The following is an 18,752-nucleotide window of genomic DNA, read 5'->3' as shown; positions in this document are numbered from 1 at the left end:
GTGAGGTCACACTCGACCGGATTTTAACATTCTACCACTTCCAGTTTTCTGTTTTTCTCCTCTCCTCCTTATTTTCCTCTTTTCCGATAGTTTCAAGAACGGATCCCTAGTGATCTGGCACGTTCTAAATTCACTTCGTGATTTTGGGAAAGCCCCACGAGCGTGTTTTGTTCCGGATTATAGATCTGAACTACAAAGTGTGTTGGGAAAGGACCGTAATCCAAATTATAAACAGCTGAAAATACAGATTGTGTGAACTAGGAAATCTGTTGTAAAGTAACCCAGAGAGACTCGGACTACCAAGACTCTTGGTAGGGCTGGAAAAAAAAACGATGTTTGCCACCAGGGGGCGCTGCCGGCCACGTCTGCAGATTTTTAGGAGAATTGTTCTTTGTGTCTGTCTTGGGCCGCGTTTGAATATGATTCCCCTGGCAGATGCAGCGAGGGCCAGGACCCCAAACGGGCTGTCGGAAAGCCTAGAGGGGCTCGTGTTACTGAAAGCTTGAGAGATTGGGCTCATTTCAGGCACGGCTAGATTTAGGCACAGACAGCCTGTGTGTGTATCAAACTTGGCTCTCATCAGGGATGGGCATTATTGTCCCCAAGGCTCTCCTCTCAGTGGCAAAGCAGCTGCAGCGGCTCTGGTCCCCCCAGCCTCCCACTCGCAAAGACCCCACTCGCCCGACAGTGTTAACACAAGTCCACAAATTGTGTCTCTGGGCCTGATGGGCCTGACCTTGGTCAGGAGTCTGCTCCTGAGCCCAGCTCAGTCCCCGACAGCGGGATAGACTGGGAGACCCTGGGTCACAGGGGACTCAGGGTGGGGCCAGCCCAACCCAGAGGACAGGGCAGAGGGTGAGGGTGGAAGGGTCTGCAGACAAGACCGGGCTCTGCTCCTGGGAGCTGGGTGAATGCGTACTGGGCGGTCCCCAGAAAACCTGTGGAAGACGCCGGAAATGGAGGGTCTCAGGCAGAGGTAGGGGTGAGGGGTGCGAGCACAGCTGGCAGGATCAGCTTCAGACCAGAGGAGAGACTCCCGGGCCGTGGTGATGGGCAGGCATGGCTGAACCGAGACTTCCGAGCTGGGGCGGTGCGGGGAGAGGGGATGATCCCCCCGGAGTTGGGTCCTGGGAGGGCGCGGCTGAAGCAGGTTCTCCCTATGACGCGAGGAGGCCGGGGAACCAAGGGGCCAGAGTGATGGACAGACTCATGGCAGGGCCAGGGCAGGGGGTGAGGGGGGCGTGTCGAAGTCTCTGGAATGAGAACTGTGCCCTGGGATATCCACCGGGGATGGGAGGAACAATCAGCGCGCTCCTCACTAAACTGCTGGCAGGGAGGAGGACACTGGTCCCCAACTTCCCAGCGCTGGTGTTGTAGACGCTGGGAGGACCCTCTGAGCAGAGAAGCCCATGGATAAAAAAACAAGTGGAGGAGAAGGTCCATGCATGAGGGACGAATTCAGGAGAAACAACGAACCCACAGATCGGTCATCTACTTATCTCTGCTCCAACCCAAAGCCCCAAGGAAATAACCCTAAAGGAATCAGAAGGGCAAGAAGGATGGGGGAGGGGATGAGAGACGCTGGCATTCTGGAAACCGGGGAGATGGTAGACATCCCTGCTTGACCCGGCAGAGAGGAGACAGCTCGACCCAAGGGCTGCTGGGGTCGCACATCAAAGAGGCAGAATCCTGGAAGCTTCCGGAACTGGAAATTTCACGTGTTTTGTCTCTTGGTTGCTTGGTAATAAAATGCCCCGACATTTAGCGACTTGTCCCTTGAGTACAAGCAGCCGTGTGTGATTTTATGATCTGTGGGTTGCCCTTGGGGGCTCTGCGGCTCCCCGTAAGGCCGGCTGGGCTCTTGGGTGAGGACCTCTGTCCTTCTCCATGACTGTCTTCCTGGGGCCTGGGCTTCCAGCTCGGTGTCACCGAAACCAGCCAATGGTTAGCTAAACTGGGCTCTTCCTCATGCCGGTTTTCCCAATGCATGTGAGTATTAGGGTAAGTATTATCATTAGACCTGTTCACGGGAAGTAGTTGAATCGTAGCGATGGGGTCAGCAGACATGAACTGAAACACCAGAGCCAGACGATAACTGGCCCGTTGATAAGGTCCTCTCGGTCATTAGCCATCAGTTCTGCCCATCATTGCAAGCAGTTCCTCTCCGAGAGATGCCGGTCAGGCCTGCAGGCTTTGATGCTGTTAGGTTCCAGAACCAGGACTGGTCTCGGCAACATCTAGCTCCATGGCATCCTGGTCACTATCCCAAGAGGCAAAATCATCCCTTGCTCTGAGCCTCTCTCAAGGCATCGATACAGGGGCACCTGGGTGGCTCAGTGGGTTAAAGCCTCTGCCTTTGGCTCAGGTCATGATACCAGAGTCCTGGGATGGAGCCCTGCATCGGGCTCTCTGCTCAGCGGGGAGCCTGCTTCCTCCTCTCTCTCTCCCTGCCTCTCTGCCTGCTTGTGATCTCTGTCTGTCAAATAAATAAATAAAAATCTTAAAAAAAAAAAAAAGCATCGATGCAATATTGGATTTCTCTCACTGACCCTCAGCTAACTTTCCTCCTCTTCCCCGTTTAGACGGGAACATCTCTGCCTTTGGAGGGGACATCAAGGTTGGCCACTGTGCTGGCCCAGAGTGTCCTCGGCAGCCACGTTCTGGCAAACGCCTCCCCCTTGGTCCCTGCCGTTCACCTAGGTGGGATCTCCGGGTACAAACTAGTGGTCTCTCCAGACCCTTGGGCAACACGCCGTACTCACCGTTAACCCCAATGTCGCCCGAATAGGTGAACACACAGTGCCGGGGCGCCTGGGTGGCTCAGTGGGTTAAGCATCTGCCTTCAGCTCGGGTCATGATCCCAGAGTCCTGGGCTCAAATCCCGCATCAGGCTCCCTGCTTAGCACGGGGGAGTCTGTTTCTCTCTCTGCCTCTCCCCCCTCCAGCTTGTGCTCTCTCTCCCTCTTGCTTGCTCACTCTCTTTCTCAAATAAATAAATAAAATCTTAGGTAAAAAGAAGGACACAGTATGAGTCCCTTAGGAATTCTGACACAAGGTTTAAAGGAGTGGTTTCTTTCTCTGAAATCACACCGCTGCTTCCAGTACCCACCGTTGCAGCCCCGATCCTGGGAACCAGGATCAGTAGGAACCTGGGAACCTGCATCAGGTAGGAAGAAAGAAAGCAGAGGTGCCTGGCTGGCTCGGTGGGTGGAGCACACGACTCTTGATCCTGGGGTTGTGAGTTCGAGCCCCACGTTGGGTACAAAACTGACTTTAAAAAAAAAAAAAAAGGTCAGACAGTAAGTAAGTAATATGGGAAAGAACTGTAATTACTGTGTCAGCTTCTTTCCTCACATCTCCTGGAAACACGGAGCTATCCGCGTGGTGGCCGCCCCTGTACGGATGTGGCTCCACGTTCAGGAAGGCGTGCAAGCCAGCTCGTTATGCCTTTGTCTCCCTGTTTTGGACAACAGACGTTCCCACCGTGTGTTCTGATTCCTACCCAGACGTTACTCTGAAGACGAAGATGTGTTCCTGGGATGGAAACTATGGCCCAGAACCACAGAGCGGTGCGGTGCTTCCTGTTTTCATCCTCCCATAGCGTGTCGGGCATTGGCACCTCCATGGAGTGTGTAAAGCGTGCTCCTTCTAGGGCCCACTGGTGGCCACCTGCAGTCCCCGCCTCTTGCTGCCAGAGAAAAGGCTTCCGGCTGGTACCCAGCGCTTCCCAGGGCGAGGACAAGATGGCCTGACTCAGCCCAGCCCCGCTTTGCCCCAGGACATATACCTGTGCCCATTTGCTTTACGGACACAGGTGGTCTCTTCAAGCAAGCCCACCAGGATATGCCCGGGCACCTCGCCGTCACGGTCCAGCGCTGGAAGGGGATTCTTGGGGTGGGCACAGGCGTGTCCTGCTTTAATGCTCCCCTTAAATTCTCAGTGATTTTCACGGAGCCACGCTGCGCAGGGGTACCCTTCCATCATCCAGTCTCCTCTTGGTCCTCTGCGGGACCCTATGCCCAGGCCATCCGCCGGCACCCTTGAGGGGGTAAGAACTCAAACAGTGGGTCAACCTCCTGAGCCGTCACTTGTCCCTGCTTCAGTCAGAGAGGGGTAGTGGTCTTCTAAGCGGTGTTGTGTGTTCATCTTGGAACTCCCATCCATGAACCAGGAAGCTCATGACTGGCCCACGGAGAGCTGTTCCGAGGGCCCCACCATAAGATCAGCACCCCTTCGGTTGGCTCTGGAATTGGCCCTGGGGGAGAAGAGGTCACTGGCTCCGGAGGCCCTCCTGGCATCCCCCTGGCAGCACGTTCCAGCATAAACCGTTTCTGTTTTGTCGTGGAAGTCTGCCAGGCACTGCCCTCCCCGTTGGGGTGCTTCTCCGGCATCGCCTGAGGCCCTGCAGGCATTCTGGTTCAAGATTCTTCTCTATCCTTTAGTCATGGGGGCCGTTTCAGTGAGCCTCCTACAGCAAGCTAGTGGTTGTCTCTCAAATGGAAATTCTGTGGCCCCAAATCCCAGGACGCACTGGTGGTGGCGCTTTTGCCACAACCCAAGCCCACGTATGTGGCTGTCGTAGGGACAAGCTGTGGACACAGGGGCTCTAACTGCTAACGGGCAGGACGCTGTGCTCTTCCACACTCTGTCGAATTAACCACCTGTGTGGACGCAGGCGAGTTTATGGGTCCCCAATTAGCGTGACCAGTATTGGCAGAAGGAGAGATTTACGCGCGTTTGGTGTGAGTGCACCAGACGGGGGAAGCTGTCTCCGGGCAGACACACCGGCCATCCGCGTCCCCAGGGCCCGCTGGTGTCAGGGAGACCAGACCGCCACCCACGAAGCCTGTTCACATGTTACGATTTGCATCTGAAGGTTCCCTTCCGTCCCATCAGCTGCGTTCCCAAGTCCTTGCAAGTGAACCATAGCCCCCGTGGGGACTCACCACAGATTGGGAACTCCAGTGTTTGGGGGCTTCGATGCCAACAAGTCCCAGAAGCGTCTGTCCTTGGTCCCCGATAGTTTTACCTGCTCAGGAGCGATGGCCTGGTGTCCCCAGCCAGGGTGGGGCCCAGGGACACAGGCCCTTTCCAAGGTCCTTATTTGGTTAGACTGTAGGACCGCCCTCCCCAGCAGTTTGAAGCAAGATTTCCTCGTTCTCCAAACCACGGCAAACGAAGCACACTTGCTCAGGGTCCCCCAGGGCTGATGAAACGTCAGGAGCTCCCGAGCCCACCCACATCCCAAGGGTGCTGCAGGAAAACCTTTGGCCTCACCGTGAAGGTCCTTCTCACTCATCCCATTTCTTTTCTTTTAAAGAATGCATTTATTTATTTATTTATTTGAGAGAGAAAGAGAGAGGGCGATCCGGGGGAGGGAGGGAGAGAAAAATCTCCGGCAGATACCGTGCTGATCGTGGAGCCAAACCCAGGGCTCGATCTCACCACCTCGGGTTCATGACCAGAACTGAAACCAAGAGTCAGAGGCTGAACCCACTAACCACCCAGGTGCCCTGTCTTATTCCTTAATTACCCTTGAAAGATCTCTGCCTGGCTGGGAAGAGTCCTTGAACTCCACGCACTCTCTTTTCCCCATTCACTTATAAACCCGTTTAACTCTCTTGGCTCTGGGTTGCTTCAGCACAGGGCTGACCTTTGGCAGTGACCCTGAGGCTTGCAGCTACAACCAGGACTGGCTGGAGGGCAAGGCTGGCCCGGTGAGACCCACCCCAACGCTCTCCCTTTCATTTCTGGGATTGTGGAGATCAATGCCGGAGAGAATGTTCCTTGGAACTTTGCACGCCTTCATCCGTGTAGCAAGCAAGCTCGTCAGGAGTTCGAGGGAACATTTCTAAACCTCACAGGTAAGTCTGACCTCCCGTAACGGATCACCGCGCCGCTGCAGTGTCGCAGCGAGGGTGACCCACACTCAGACAGCAGGAGTCCCTGGGGGCCGTCTTGGGTCACCACCATGCAGGGTCATTTATTTCTAATGATGTCCCTAAATCATTGGGGAAGTTAGATTACGTCCAGCGGGCTCTGCTTTTTAAGGAAAGGGTTTGGGGACTATTTCCATTAAAAAGTGGCTGAAGTTGGGGCGCCTGGGTAGCTCAGTGGGTTAAAGCCTCTGCCTTCGGCTCAGGTCATGATCCCAGGGTTCTGCATCGGGCTCTCTTCTCAGTGGGGAGCCTGCTTCCTCCTCTCTCTCTGCCTGCCTCTCTGCCTACTTGTGCCTACTCTCTGTCAAATAAATAAATAAAATCTTAAAAAAAAAAGTGGCTAAAGTGATTTAAAATGTGGGATCCCCAGTTGCCTGGGCCGTTCACTTCTTTCCCTTCCTTCCTGGAGGAGTGGTCTCAGCCCCATTTCTCCTGCGAGTGGGTGAACTCTCCTCTCTCGCTCCAAGGCTTCCCCAGTCCCATTGTCAGTGGCCTCAGGTGCATGGTCATTCCTCCACGGTCCCCCTCTGGCCTTGCCCATCCTAAGCGACCTTGATGCTGGACTAAATCCTATGCCGGAACTGCACCCCAGGCAGCAACGGGTGACCAGTTGTCCGTCCGGAGGGTGTGGGTTTTTTGTTGTTGTTGTTGTTTTTGTTTTTGTTTTTTCCTGGACGGCCATTAATACAAAAGGCGATCTGTGTTCTTGCCCCAGTTTCTGCTTCTTCTTCTTCAGGAAAAGGACCTCCTGCTGGAGATCCTTCCCCCAGAAACAGAGTGATCTGGGTCACAGAGCTTAATTTCTCTCACCCTCTTCACTAAGTCAAGTGATTTCTCCTCTCTTTTTTTTTTTTTTTAAAAAAAGATTTTTATTTACTTATTTTTTTTCTTTTTTTTCCCAATTTATTTATTTTCAGAAAAACAGTATTCATTATTTTTTCACCACACCCAGTGCTCCATGCAAGCCGTGCCCTCTATAATACCCACCACCTGGTACCCCAACCTCCCACCCCCCCGCCACTTCAAACCCCTCAGATTGTTTTTCAGAGTCCATAGTCTCTCATGGTTCATCTCCCCTTCCAATTTACCCAAAAGCACATACCCTCCCCAATGTCCATAACCCTACCCGCCTTCTCCCAACCCCCCTCCCCCCAGCAACCCACAGTTTGTTTCGTGAGATTAAGAGTCACTTATGGTTTGTCTGATTTCTCCTCTCTTGACCTTAGTTTCTTTCACCTGTGCAGGAAGTAAAAATAGTGTTAGGGTGGCGTCCTTCCCCAGCATTATCAGACTCTGCTGTCCCGTCCGTGGAACCCTGAGCTCCTGCTCATGTCCATCGTCCCAAAGAATGGGGTGACAAGTCCCATTCTACCCTCCCCTGCTGACATCTCTAAGTCGTGGGGACCTTTTCTGGTATAGAGTGAAAAATCACAACCGTATAAAAAGGCATCACCAGGAAGCCGGGCTTTCTCCCTTGCCTGCCTCACTTTTCCCCTCCCTCCAACACCTAGAGACCTTTTTCTCGCCTTTGTTTATAAATATGTATGCTGATCGCCCTTTATCCCTAGGAAGCAGCAAGCCCTTTTTGTGGAATGTTGTTTTCTTCACTTAGCGATAAACCAGTAACTCTAAGTCAGTACATGGAGACCATTTTCTTCTCTCTGCCCACTCCTAGGCTATGTAGTCTCATTATGTACCTGCTTCATAATGTACCCACCAGTTCCCATTAGAGGACACTTTGTTGCCATTATCGGATTCTTTGTTTCCAGCCTTTTGCGGTGAGACTGTCACATCTCATTGTCATGCACGGGTCTCTGTCTTGGGCACATGCTGGGTCAAATGCAGAGTCCCGTTTGGATGAGGGATTCTTGCCCAACTGTTGGGTAGGGAAAAGTGGTGTCTCGCTACAGTTTTCATTAGAATTTCTCTTATGAGGACGATGGAGCTTCTTTCCATGAACTTAAAAGATTTATTTTATCCTTTTGGGGAAAGTACCTCTTCGTGTCTTTTGCTCACTTTTTCCCCCCTATGGGATGGAGTGGCCTTTTTCTTCTCAATGTCTAGAAGCTCTTTGAACATTCAAGCCAGCACTTGGTCTGTGATATGAGCGGCAAATATTTACCACGGCTCATTGCAGGTCTTTTGATTTTACCATTTTTTAATTACATTTTTTATTTGGAGGCACGTGTAGATTCACCTACAGTAGTGAAAAATAGTACAGAGCTATCTTGTGTACACTTTCCCTCACTTCTTCCGGTGGTAAATAAGCCTGCAAAATTATGGTGCGATATTGCTCTGATTTTTGTTGTTGTTGCTGTTACACGAAGTTTGGGGTTTTGTTTTGTTTTCTTTTCTTTTCTTTTTTGGGCTCTGACGGGGTGGGATTATCCACCTGTTTCCAGCTCTTGGATTTGCCTGCAGACACAAAGCTCCTTTTGCATTCTCGGTGTCACCACTAGGGGTAGCAGGAGCCTCTGAGAATTTCCTACTTCCTTGGGCAGGGCAAAGGGGTTCCTAGGAAGATGCTCCTCGGTCTCCCCCTGCAGATCCCACCTCCTGCAGCCTCCTCCTCCCACCCCTGCCTGGGGGGGATGGGTTCTGGCCACCTGCCGCCCTGTAAGTCTCCGGACTCAGGTCATTGTCAGCGTCCCCTGTGTGTTGTGGCCCCTGGGCTTGGGGCAAACCTCTCCGCAGCTGGTTTTGCAGCGGCGGACGGCTCTCCACTCTCCTGCCTTTCCTGTCCAGGAGAGAGTCAGGGGCTTTGAAGTCAAACTCATCCCCAGGCTGCTATCGATCACCTATCATTTCTGCTGCTTAAGCCACAATTACTGCGCTTCCTACACTTGACCTATAATTGAATTTCCTTGGGAACTCAATGACAAGATTGATTCAGCCTAATTGAGTCAAAGATTGACTCTCGACTCTCGGTGCCATTCATCTAGTCCCTGTCTCTGCCTGGGGCTCTTGCCACCACAGCTCCCACAGATTTGGTCTTAAAAGTCAAGAATCAACTGATACCTTTTATGTACCATTTCTCCAAATGATCCTATGCAACGTTACTTTTCTTTGCCTTCCCCTGTCACGGCCAGCCGAGAGCAGAGGAAACCTGTTTTGAAGCTTGCTGGTGTTCTCTTCCCATGAATACTAATATGCAAGTCTAAGGGAAAAACAAATCTGGTCTGGCTCAAAAGCCAGGCTGGGAAATGTGTAACGAGTCGGCATCTGGGCAGTTCAGGAAAACAGCAATTTGTCTTTCTAAATTCTCATGCTAGGGCTCAATGAGAAAAAGAAATGTTTCCCCATAGTAAGATGGGTAGAGGGCCCAGATAGACGTGTCTTAAGCTGATACACAAATGACCAACAAGCACGAGGAATGATACATATCATCACTGGTCATCGGGGAACCCCAAGTCCAAAGCCCAGCGAGTAATCACTTCACACCCACCAGGATGGCTGGAATCAGCAGAGCACAGTGTTGAGGATGTTGGGCAACTGGACCCCTCACGGGCTGCTGATTGGTGGGGTGTGTGTGTATGCGTGCGTGCGTGCGCGCGCTAATGTTGCAACTGCTTTGGAAACAGTCTGGCAATCCCTCAAAAGGTTAACCACTGCTTTACTCCTATGGCCCATCAATTTCAGGCCTAGGGATACTCCCTAGAAAGGAAAACAGGGTCTAGGGAGAAACATGTACACAGTATCCAAGCAGTATTACCTTTACCGGGGGAGAAACATGTACACAGTATCCAAGCAGTATTACCTTTACCGGGGGATGGGTGGAGAGAACCTGGTGTATCCACGCAGAGGAGTATTAGTCTGCCATAAAAAGTAACAAAGTAGGGGCGCCTGGGTGGCTCAGTTGATCAAGCATCTGCCTTTGGCGCGGGTCATGATCTCAGGGTCGGTGATGAAGCCCCGTGTTGGGCTCCCTGCTCAGCGGGGAGCCTGCTTCTCCCTCTCCCTCTTCTCTTCACCCCACTCCACTCATGCTCACTCTCTCTCTCAAATAAGTAAATAAAATCTTTTTAAATATAAGGAACGAAGCACCGATACCTACTTCAACACAGATGAGCCTTGAACACACTCCACAAATGAAGCAATCATGGAAGGGTACATGGTGGAGAATTCCATTTGTATAAAGTGTCGAGAACAGGCAAAGATAATAGAAACAGATAGCAGATCAGTGATAATTTTATTTATTTATTTATTTGAGAGAAAGAATGAGAGAGAGATGGGTGCCTGGGTAGCTCAGTGGGTTAAGCCACTGCCTTCAGCTCAGTCATGATCTAGGGGTACTAGGATCGAGCCCCACATCAGGCTCTCTGCTTGGTGGGGAGCCTGCCATCCCCCCCAATCTTTTTGCCTGCCTCTCTGCCTACTTGTGATCTCTGTCTGCCAAATAAATAAATATAGTTTTTTTAAAAAGCTTATCTGGTAATCTCATGAATTAATGGAGATAGATAAAATTTTAGCAATCCAAATCTAATATAACTTTAAAAGGAACACATTACCCATTTCTGGGTTCTCTTTTCTCCCACTGAAGCTCAAGTCGTCGACATAATCAATAATATTATTGGAAAAAATTGTAAGAATTCACATAATTATTTCTATAAATTCCAAAAGGGGATTCTTCATTGAAACGCTTGCTGAAAGCAAGAAAAGGTTGCCTCTTTAGCATGACAAAACCAGAAGTCAAAATTACACTTAATGGAGAAACATGAATTATTCCGCTTTGAAACGGGAACAAGGCAAGGGTACATTATCAGCACTATTTAACTTTAGCTCTAAAAAATCTGACAAAGCTCTTTGAGGAGAGAAAGAAAGATACACATGGGGGGGATAAAACTCTGTTTTGTAAATGAAATGAAGAGCTCCTCAAAATTATGAGAGCTAATACTTGAGCATCAAAGAAACAAGATAAAACACAAATTAATTTTGGAGAATTTCCATCTCCACCATCGTGCATCTCTTATCTTTGTGGGGTTTTTTCCATTTATCCATTTTAAAAATTTTTTCAGTAAAGCTTTACAATGTGATTCAGATAGGTCCTGCACATTTTAGTGTCCATTGCCACGGTGAACAGAATCTTTTCTCACTATTGCATTTACTTTCTCCGCAAATATTTTAAAGAAGACATTTATGTCTTCTTAACCCACTGAGCCTGGGTGGCTCAGTGGGTTAAGCATCTGCCTTCAGCTCAGGTCATGATCTCGGGGTCCTGGGACAGAGCCCTGTGTCCCACCCAGCTCCCTGCTCAGCAGGGAGTCTGCTTCTCTGCCTGCCTCCTCCCCTGCTCGTGCTCTTTCTCTCTCTCTCTCAAATAAACAAAATCTTTTAAAAAAGTAAATAAAAAAAGTTTAGAACTCCAATCTCACTGAGAAAAAAAGAAATGTTAAATAAACCGTAACAAGACACCAAAACAACAAATTGGAAATTAAAAAAAATAATCCCAGCCAGAAAACAAAAACAAAACTAGGCATTTATGCCTTGCTGGTGGGAATGGAAATCAGGACAGACTCAAAATGGCACGTGTGCCCCAAACCCAATGAAGCCTGTGAAGGAGAGAAAAGGACGGTGGGGTGAAACGATTTTCAATTTTTCGTTTCTTTTTTGTACTTCCCAAATTTTCTATGTATTTTTTATTATCTTATCTTATCTTTTCCTATTTTATTTTAAAGTAGGCTCCATGCCCAACACAGGGCTTGAACTCACATCCCAGGATCAAGAGTCACTCGCTCTACTGCGTCAGCCAGGTACCCCTCTGTGTATATGTAAATATGTTACTTTCCTAATAAAAATATGCATATGCAAATGAAAGCAGCAGTGAGATTTCACTAAACATCCACCAGAATGGCTAAGAGGAAAAAGATGGAGGATACAGAGTGCTGATAAGGGCAGGGAGTGGATGGGACGCTCACATATTACTAGGACCTATAGATGCTATTTCAGCGGCTTTGGAAAAAACCACCTGATGCTCATCTGCTACAGCAAAGCAGACCGGCCAGCAATTGCATCTCTGGGTGTATACACCATGGACATAAGTGCGCATGCCCACTGAGAAAGGGTACGATGACATTCACCATGGCTTTCTCAGGTCCCCAGACTGGAAGCAATGTTAAAGGACAATGGGTAGGTTTGGTATATTCCAACATCAGAATACTACAGTGCAGGGGGAGAAGACAGAATGAGTAACTGAGAGGTATGATAATACCGATGAATCTCCCAGACGCGGTGTTGGGACAAAAAACCTAGGGGCCAGAGAGTGAGTATTGATGATTTTATTTATATGAAGTTCAAAAGAGAGGAGAGAATATTCAACAGTGACGGGTCATAGTGGCCATTGCTGGGAAGTGGGTAGGCAATGACTGGGCGGGACACGGGAGGCTTTCTGGGTGATGAACATGGAAACGCTGTGGCCTGGTCTAGACATCTGTCTTTGGCTCAGGTCATGATTCCAGGGTCCTGGGATCAAGCCCCGTGTTGGGCTCCCTGCTCAGTGGGGAGCTGCTTCTCCTTCTCCCACTGCTCTTCTGATCACTCATGCTTTCTTTCTGAAATAATTATTTAAAAAGAAGAAGAAAGAACCGGGGTCCTCGCACAAACATTTCTATACAGAGATGTTCCAAGCAACAGTGTATCACTACAAAGCCTTGCAGAGGAAACCCTACTGTCCTAGCACCAGGGATCAATGACCCACAGTCATGGGACATCTGTGTGATGTAATACTCCGCGGCCATCAGAATTCAGGATGTCTGAAAATGTTTTGTGGTCTGAAAAAAATGCTCATATTCACAGTATGAACTTATATTTAACTAATAAATAAATTAAAGTTGCAAAACAGTAAGGACAAGCGTGAGTCCGATTATGTAGAAAGCAAAAGTAGACAAGCATAGGAAAAAACTGGGAAAAGCAGACATAATACTGTATTGTCTTTGGTTCCTGGAACTACAGGTATGCCTGCAAATGTTTCCCACTAGCGACCCCTTTTTCTAAGATTGAGACCTGCACTGAGGTGGCTCCCCAAAACCTCAGGCCTCCTTTGTAACTCTTCCTCCACAGCTTCAAGCAAGCATGTTCCTACTGTGAAAATCTTTAAGGGGTTTGATAGAAGCCACTTCCCTGTGGTGGGTTGTCTGACACTAGAATCCCTCTGTGGAAGCTGGAGTCCCTAAATTCTACCTAAAACTCTAAAATTACTACTTGTGTTGAGGGGAAAAAATTACCTTTCCTCCACCCTCTTAGGTGCAGTATTGGGGGCCTGTAAATTAAACTGACAAGCGCAAACTTAGCAAGACAAAAGACAAAGTTAATTCATGTGTGCATGCAGGAATTCACAAAGTAATTTGGCTCAATCACCAAAGACAGGGGCATATATAAAATTTATATATATTTATACATGTATATATGTAATATATTTTTGTATGTATATGCGTACATATAAATATATATAAATTTTATATTAACTTATATTAAATTACATACACACACATACTAGCAGGAGAAAGGGAGTGGGGAGCTAAAAGCTTCTATGGGAAGAACAATGGATTTCTTTAGGAAAGATGAATGGGCTTTTTGGGGAATAAAATGGGAGATAGAATGGTTTGTGATGCCTTCAATGCCGTCTTCTTCAAGGCCACGAAGCTCCTCCAGAAAAGGGTTTATCATAGTTTTGTGCTTGACCTCCTTTTCAGGAACAAAGCCACCCCAAAGAGGGGATTTATGGCGATCTCAATCCCAGAAGCTCTACTTTTAGTCAGATAAGGGAGGGTTCAGGCAAAGCCTCTTCCTGCCTCTGTTAACTCTCAGCTGTCTTTGGCTCAAAATAACTGTTAGGCTGCTGTGATATAACGGGGACCCCTTCACTTGCAAAGAAGGATAACATTTTGAAATATTATCCAGCTTTTCTCCATTTTTCCTGTTAAACGCTCACCCTTTCCTCCTTCACTCTTCCAAGTAGTTATTCCACATTTACGGCCTCAGAGAAAGGGGTAGGTACACTCTCCAAACACAGAAGGAAAAAGTCGACTTCCAAAGTCAGGGCCCTATGGGGAATGGGGAGGATTCTGGCAAACTGGGTGCAGCTTGACTCTTCTCTCCCAAGACAGGAAGGCTGAGGGCAGAAAGAGGAGGAGAGTGTGCGCTGAACCCTCACCCCAACACCGGGCTCAATCTGAAAGGTGGGGGGACAGAATCAGAAATCCCAGATATGGGGCGCCTGGCTGGCTCAGTCGGTTAAGCATCTGCTTGGGCTCAGGTTGTGATCTCAGGGTCCTGGGATCGAACCCCGCATCCGGCTCTCTGCTCAGAGAGTCTCAGGGGAGGCTTGAGGGAGTCTGCTGGAGATTTTCCTTCTCCCTCTGCCCCTCCCCCTAGTGTCTCTCTCTCTCTCTCTCAAATAAATAAACAAAAAGAAAAGGAGCGCATCTTTTGATCCAGAATCTCTGTGATGCACATCATGGACCAACATGGCTAGACCACAGCACAGAGGTAGTTGGTCAAACACTATTCTAGATATTGCTGTGGCTTCTAGATGTCTGTAGATTTTTTTTCCAGGTTTTATTTATTTGAGAGAGAGAGAGAGAGAGAGAGACAGAGCGTGGGGGGTGGGGGACAGAGGCAGAGGGAGAAGCAGGCTCCCCCGCTGAGCAGGGTCTCGATCCCTGGAATCATGATCTGAGCAGAAGGCAGAAGCTTCACCAACTGAGCCCCCCCAGGCACCTAAGTCTGTGGACTTTGAGGAAAGCAGACAGCTCTGCACACAGGAGGTAGACTCGTCCCATCAGAGGGAGGCCTGACCAGGAAGACTGGCCTCCCCCATGCACTACTCTGGCCATAGCTGGCAGCCTTCTGAAACAGCAATCTTGCTCTGGTCCCCAGTCTGCCACCCTTCCCTGCAGATCTGGGACCTGCTAAGCCCTCCAGTTGCACGAGCCGATTCCTTAAAATACATCTCTCTCTCTCGATACATGTACATATTTATTTACATATTCACATACATCCTGTGGGTCCTATTTCTCTGGAGAGCCCTGACTAATACAACCTATAAATATTCATGTGCCATATTCACTACCCGCCCCCGACCAAAGACTTCCCAGTGCAAAAAAAAAAAAAAAAAAAAAAAGCCTGAATATTATGATGCGCGCAAACACTTTGTGGCTGTTGCTTGTTCTTCCTCAGTCCGCCCAGAAGGTTGGGGTGATAAATTATTATCAACATTAGCAGCACTGACTTCCTGCCCCGATGCAGCGGGACCCCAGCCACCAGCGCAATCCTGGCCTCAGAACCCGCAGCCAGGCTTTAAATCATGTCAGTGCGGATACAAGGAGACGTCTTGTTCACTGGTTCCTGACCAGGAGATAGTACTATATTAGAATTTTAAAAGAAACCTCACATACGTGGTAAAAAACAAAAACAACAACAACAACAAAAAAAACAAAATTCAAACTACAGAATGAAAGATCTCTTAGAGGAGCTCAGAAAATGGGGCGGCGGGGAGAAGGACACCTGCTTTTTCTTTTCAGTCTTTTTTTTTTTTTTCCTTTGGTTGGTCTCTGCCCCCAGTTGCTGACACAGCGCTGTTGAAACCCTCGTCATCTCCTGGGGGGCATGAGTAGCTTTCCTTCTACTGGGCTGGCTCTGGGTGGGCTCGCTCCTGCTGGGGGCTGAGCCATGACAGCGATCTTGGAGATGGCAGCTCGCCCCTCCTTGCCCCCTAGTCTCTCGAGAAGCGACAAGTCTGGAAATAGACTTAGTGATCCATCAGGCGTGGGTGATGAAGCCCCCATCAATATCCCAGCAGTGTGGGGTCTGGGCAGTTTCTAGCTGGGTGACACACACCCCCGTCCCCTGGGGTAGGACGTCCCCTACATTCTTTCACTGGTCATCGGCATCCATCCCTTATGATACCCTTTAATGAAATGGTGAGCCTGCGTGTTTCTCTGAGGTCTGTGCGCTGCTCCAGCAGATTAATCCAGCCCGAGGAAGGGAGCGGTGGGACCCTCCAACCCGCTCTATCGCACAGCAGTTGCAGGTAGCCTGGGGCACCTGTGGACTTGCAATGGTTTCGGGGGAAGGGGGCAGCCTGGTGGGCCTGGGCCCTTAGCCTGTGGGAGCTGATGCTGTCCCCAGATAGATCACGTCAGACTTACCTTGATCCTGGGGAAATCCTGGAATCGGCCATTTCCCCAGGAGCCCTCCTTCGTTTTTGAGCAGAATGGCATTCAAAAGGCAAGACCTGACTATTGTTAACCCCATTAACCCTCTGAACTGTGTCCCCCCAGAAGATATGTTTAAACCCTCACACCCCGCCCCAGACTTCCAAATGTGACCTTAGGTGGAGACAGGGTCTCCAGATGTAATCAGTAAGGACGAGGTCATAGGGGAGTAGGGGGTCCTAATCCGACAATCTGAGCCTTTAAACAGGGCCCGGCGAACACACAGGGGACCACGTCACATTGACTCGTCCCTCCGGAGCATCCGAGCGTGTGGCAGAGCGGGGTCCACAGGGGCACATTCACTTCTAATCCAACACCGCCGACTTCCAGCTTCCTCCCTCTCCGCATTTTCCAGTTCTTTCTCCAGGAATGAAAATGCCAGCTTTCTGTCCGTGGATGCCGCCGAGCAAGCATCGTTCAAGTCTCCCCTCCCACCACTGTCATGTCCAAGTCAGAGTCTCCCCAAGAGCCTGAACAGCGGCAGAAGCTCTTCATGGGAGGTCTGAGCTTTGAAACAACCGATGAGGGTGTGAGGAACCGTTCTGAGCACTGGGGAGCACTTACAGACTGTGTGGCTATGAGAGATCCAAACACCAAGTGCTCCAGAGGCTCTGGGCTTGTGACATATGTCCCTGCAGAGGAGGTGGAAGCAGCCATGAACGCATCCACACAGGGTGGATGGAAGATTGTGGAACCAAACAGGGCTGTGTCGAGAGAAGATTCTCAAAGTCCTGGTGCCCACTTAGCTGTGAGAAAGATTTTTGTGGGTGGCATTAAAGAAGTCACTGACGAACATCATCTAAGAGATGATTTCGAACAGTGTGGGAAATCAAAGTGACTGAGATCATGACTGACCAAGGTAGTGGCAAAAAGAGAGGTTTTGCTTTTGTAACATTGGATGACCATGACTCTGTCGACAAGACTGTCATTCAGAAATCCCATCCTGTGCATGGCCACGGCTGTGAAGTCAGGAAAGCGCTCTCTAAGCAGGAGGTGGCTCCTGCTTCATCTGGCCAAAGAGGTAGAAGTGGTTCTGGAAACTTTGGTGGTGGTCATGGAGGTGGTTTTGGTGGGAATGACAACTTTGGTCGCGGAGAAAACTTCAGTGGTCGAGGTGGCTTTGGTGGCTGTCAAGGTGGTGGTAGATATGGTGGCAGTGGGGATGGCTATACCGGATTTGGTAATGATGGAAGCACCTTTGGAGGTGGTGGAAGCTATAATGAGTTTGGCAATTACAACAATCAATCCTCAAATTCTGGACCCATGAAAGGAGGCAATTTTGGAGGCAGAAGCTCTGGCCCTTATGGTTGTGGAGGCCAATACTTCACCAAACCACGAAACTAACATGCCTATGGTGGTTCCAGCAGCAGCAGGAGCTACGGTAGTGGCAGAAGGTTTTAATTACTGCTAGGAACAAAGCTTAGCAGGAGAGGAGAGCCAGAGACGTGACAGGGAAGCTACAGGTTACAAGAGATTTGTGAACCCGGCCAAGCACAGTGGTGGCAGGGCCTAGCGGCTACAAAGAAGACATGTTTTAGACAATGCTCATGTGTATGGGCAAAAAAACTTGAGGACTGTATTTGTGACTAATTGTGTAACAGGTTATTTTAGTTTCTGTTCTGTGGAAGGTGTAAAGCATTCCAACAAAGGGTTTTAATTTAGATTTTTTTTTTTTTGCACCCATGCTGTCGATTGCTAAATGTAATAGTCTGATCATGATGGTGAATAAATGTGTCTTTTTTTTTTTTTAATGTGCTGCGTAAAGTTAGTCTACTCGGAATCCATCTTGGTACACTACCCCAACAGTGTGGAGTTAGAATTCCTTGAGGGCGATGCCAGGTTCCATTTGAAATTTGCAACCTGTTGGGCACAGAACCCATTGCCTCTGCAAATCTTGGTGTAGTTGAACTGACAGTTAATGTGTTGTGCCCTGGAGTTCACCATTAAAAGATTACCCAAGCAGGGCGCCTGGGTGGCTCAGTGGGTTAAGCCGCTGCCTTCAGCTCAGGTCATGATCTCAGGGTCCTGGGATCGAGTCCTGCATCGGGCTCTCTGCTCAGCAGGGAGCCTGCTTCCTCCTCTCTCTCTCTCTGCCTGCCTCTCTGCCTACTTGTGATCTCTCTCTGTCAAATAAATAAATAAAATCTTTAATAAAAAAAAAAAAAGATTACCCAAGCAAAGTCCTGGAGTGTAGTTGGTTATTAATATGATTGTTGGCACAACCTATGCAATATATCTAAATTGAATTATGGTATCAGATAAAACTGTAGATGGGATTAAAGCTTGTGTATAATCCATTATCATGTGTAATCAATAAATGATTTAATATTCTCTTGAAAAAAAAAAAAGAAAATGTCAGCTCCCGCTATTTGGATCGCCCCCCACTCCCTCTCCCATGGAGGCCCTGCTGGGACCACCCGCCTCCGTGCCCTCAGCCATCGGTTCAGTCCCGCCCCCACTGCCTCCAGTGCGGAGACCGGCTGCCCCATTGGGCCCTTCTCACCGCCTTGGGCTACCACAGCCGCCCACGCGGGATCGGGCTGCTCGTTTTCAAACTTGGCATGAAGAGTGCAGTGTGTCTTCTTCCGCCTTTTCCACTGGA

The 18,752-nt window shown here is 49.3% G+C and overlaps 1 pseudogene; it reads left to right on the top strand.

The window, feature by feature from the left end:
* Positions 1 to 16,592: 16,592 nt before the first annotated feature.
* LOC122907775 lies at positions 16,593 to 17,551 on the top strand (annotated as a pseudogene).
* Positions 17,552 to 18,752: the final 1,201 nt, after the last annotated feature.

Source organism: Neovison vison, chromosome 5 (genome assembly GCF_020171115.1).
Source record: "Neovison vison isolate M4711 chromosome 5, ASM_NN_V1, whole genome shotgun sequence".
Classification (NCBI taxonomy): domain Eukaryota; kingdom Metazoa; phylum Chordata; class Mammalia; order Carnivora; family Mustelidae; genus Neogale; species Neogale vison.
Note: the sequence above shows the minus strand (reverse complement) of the source record. Positions and strands in the feature narration are given on the sequence as shown.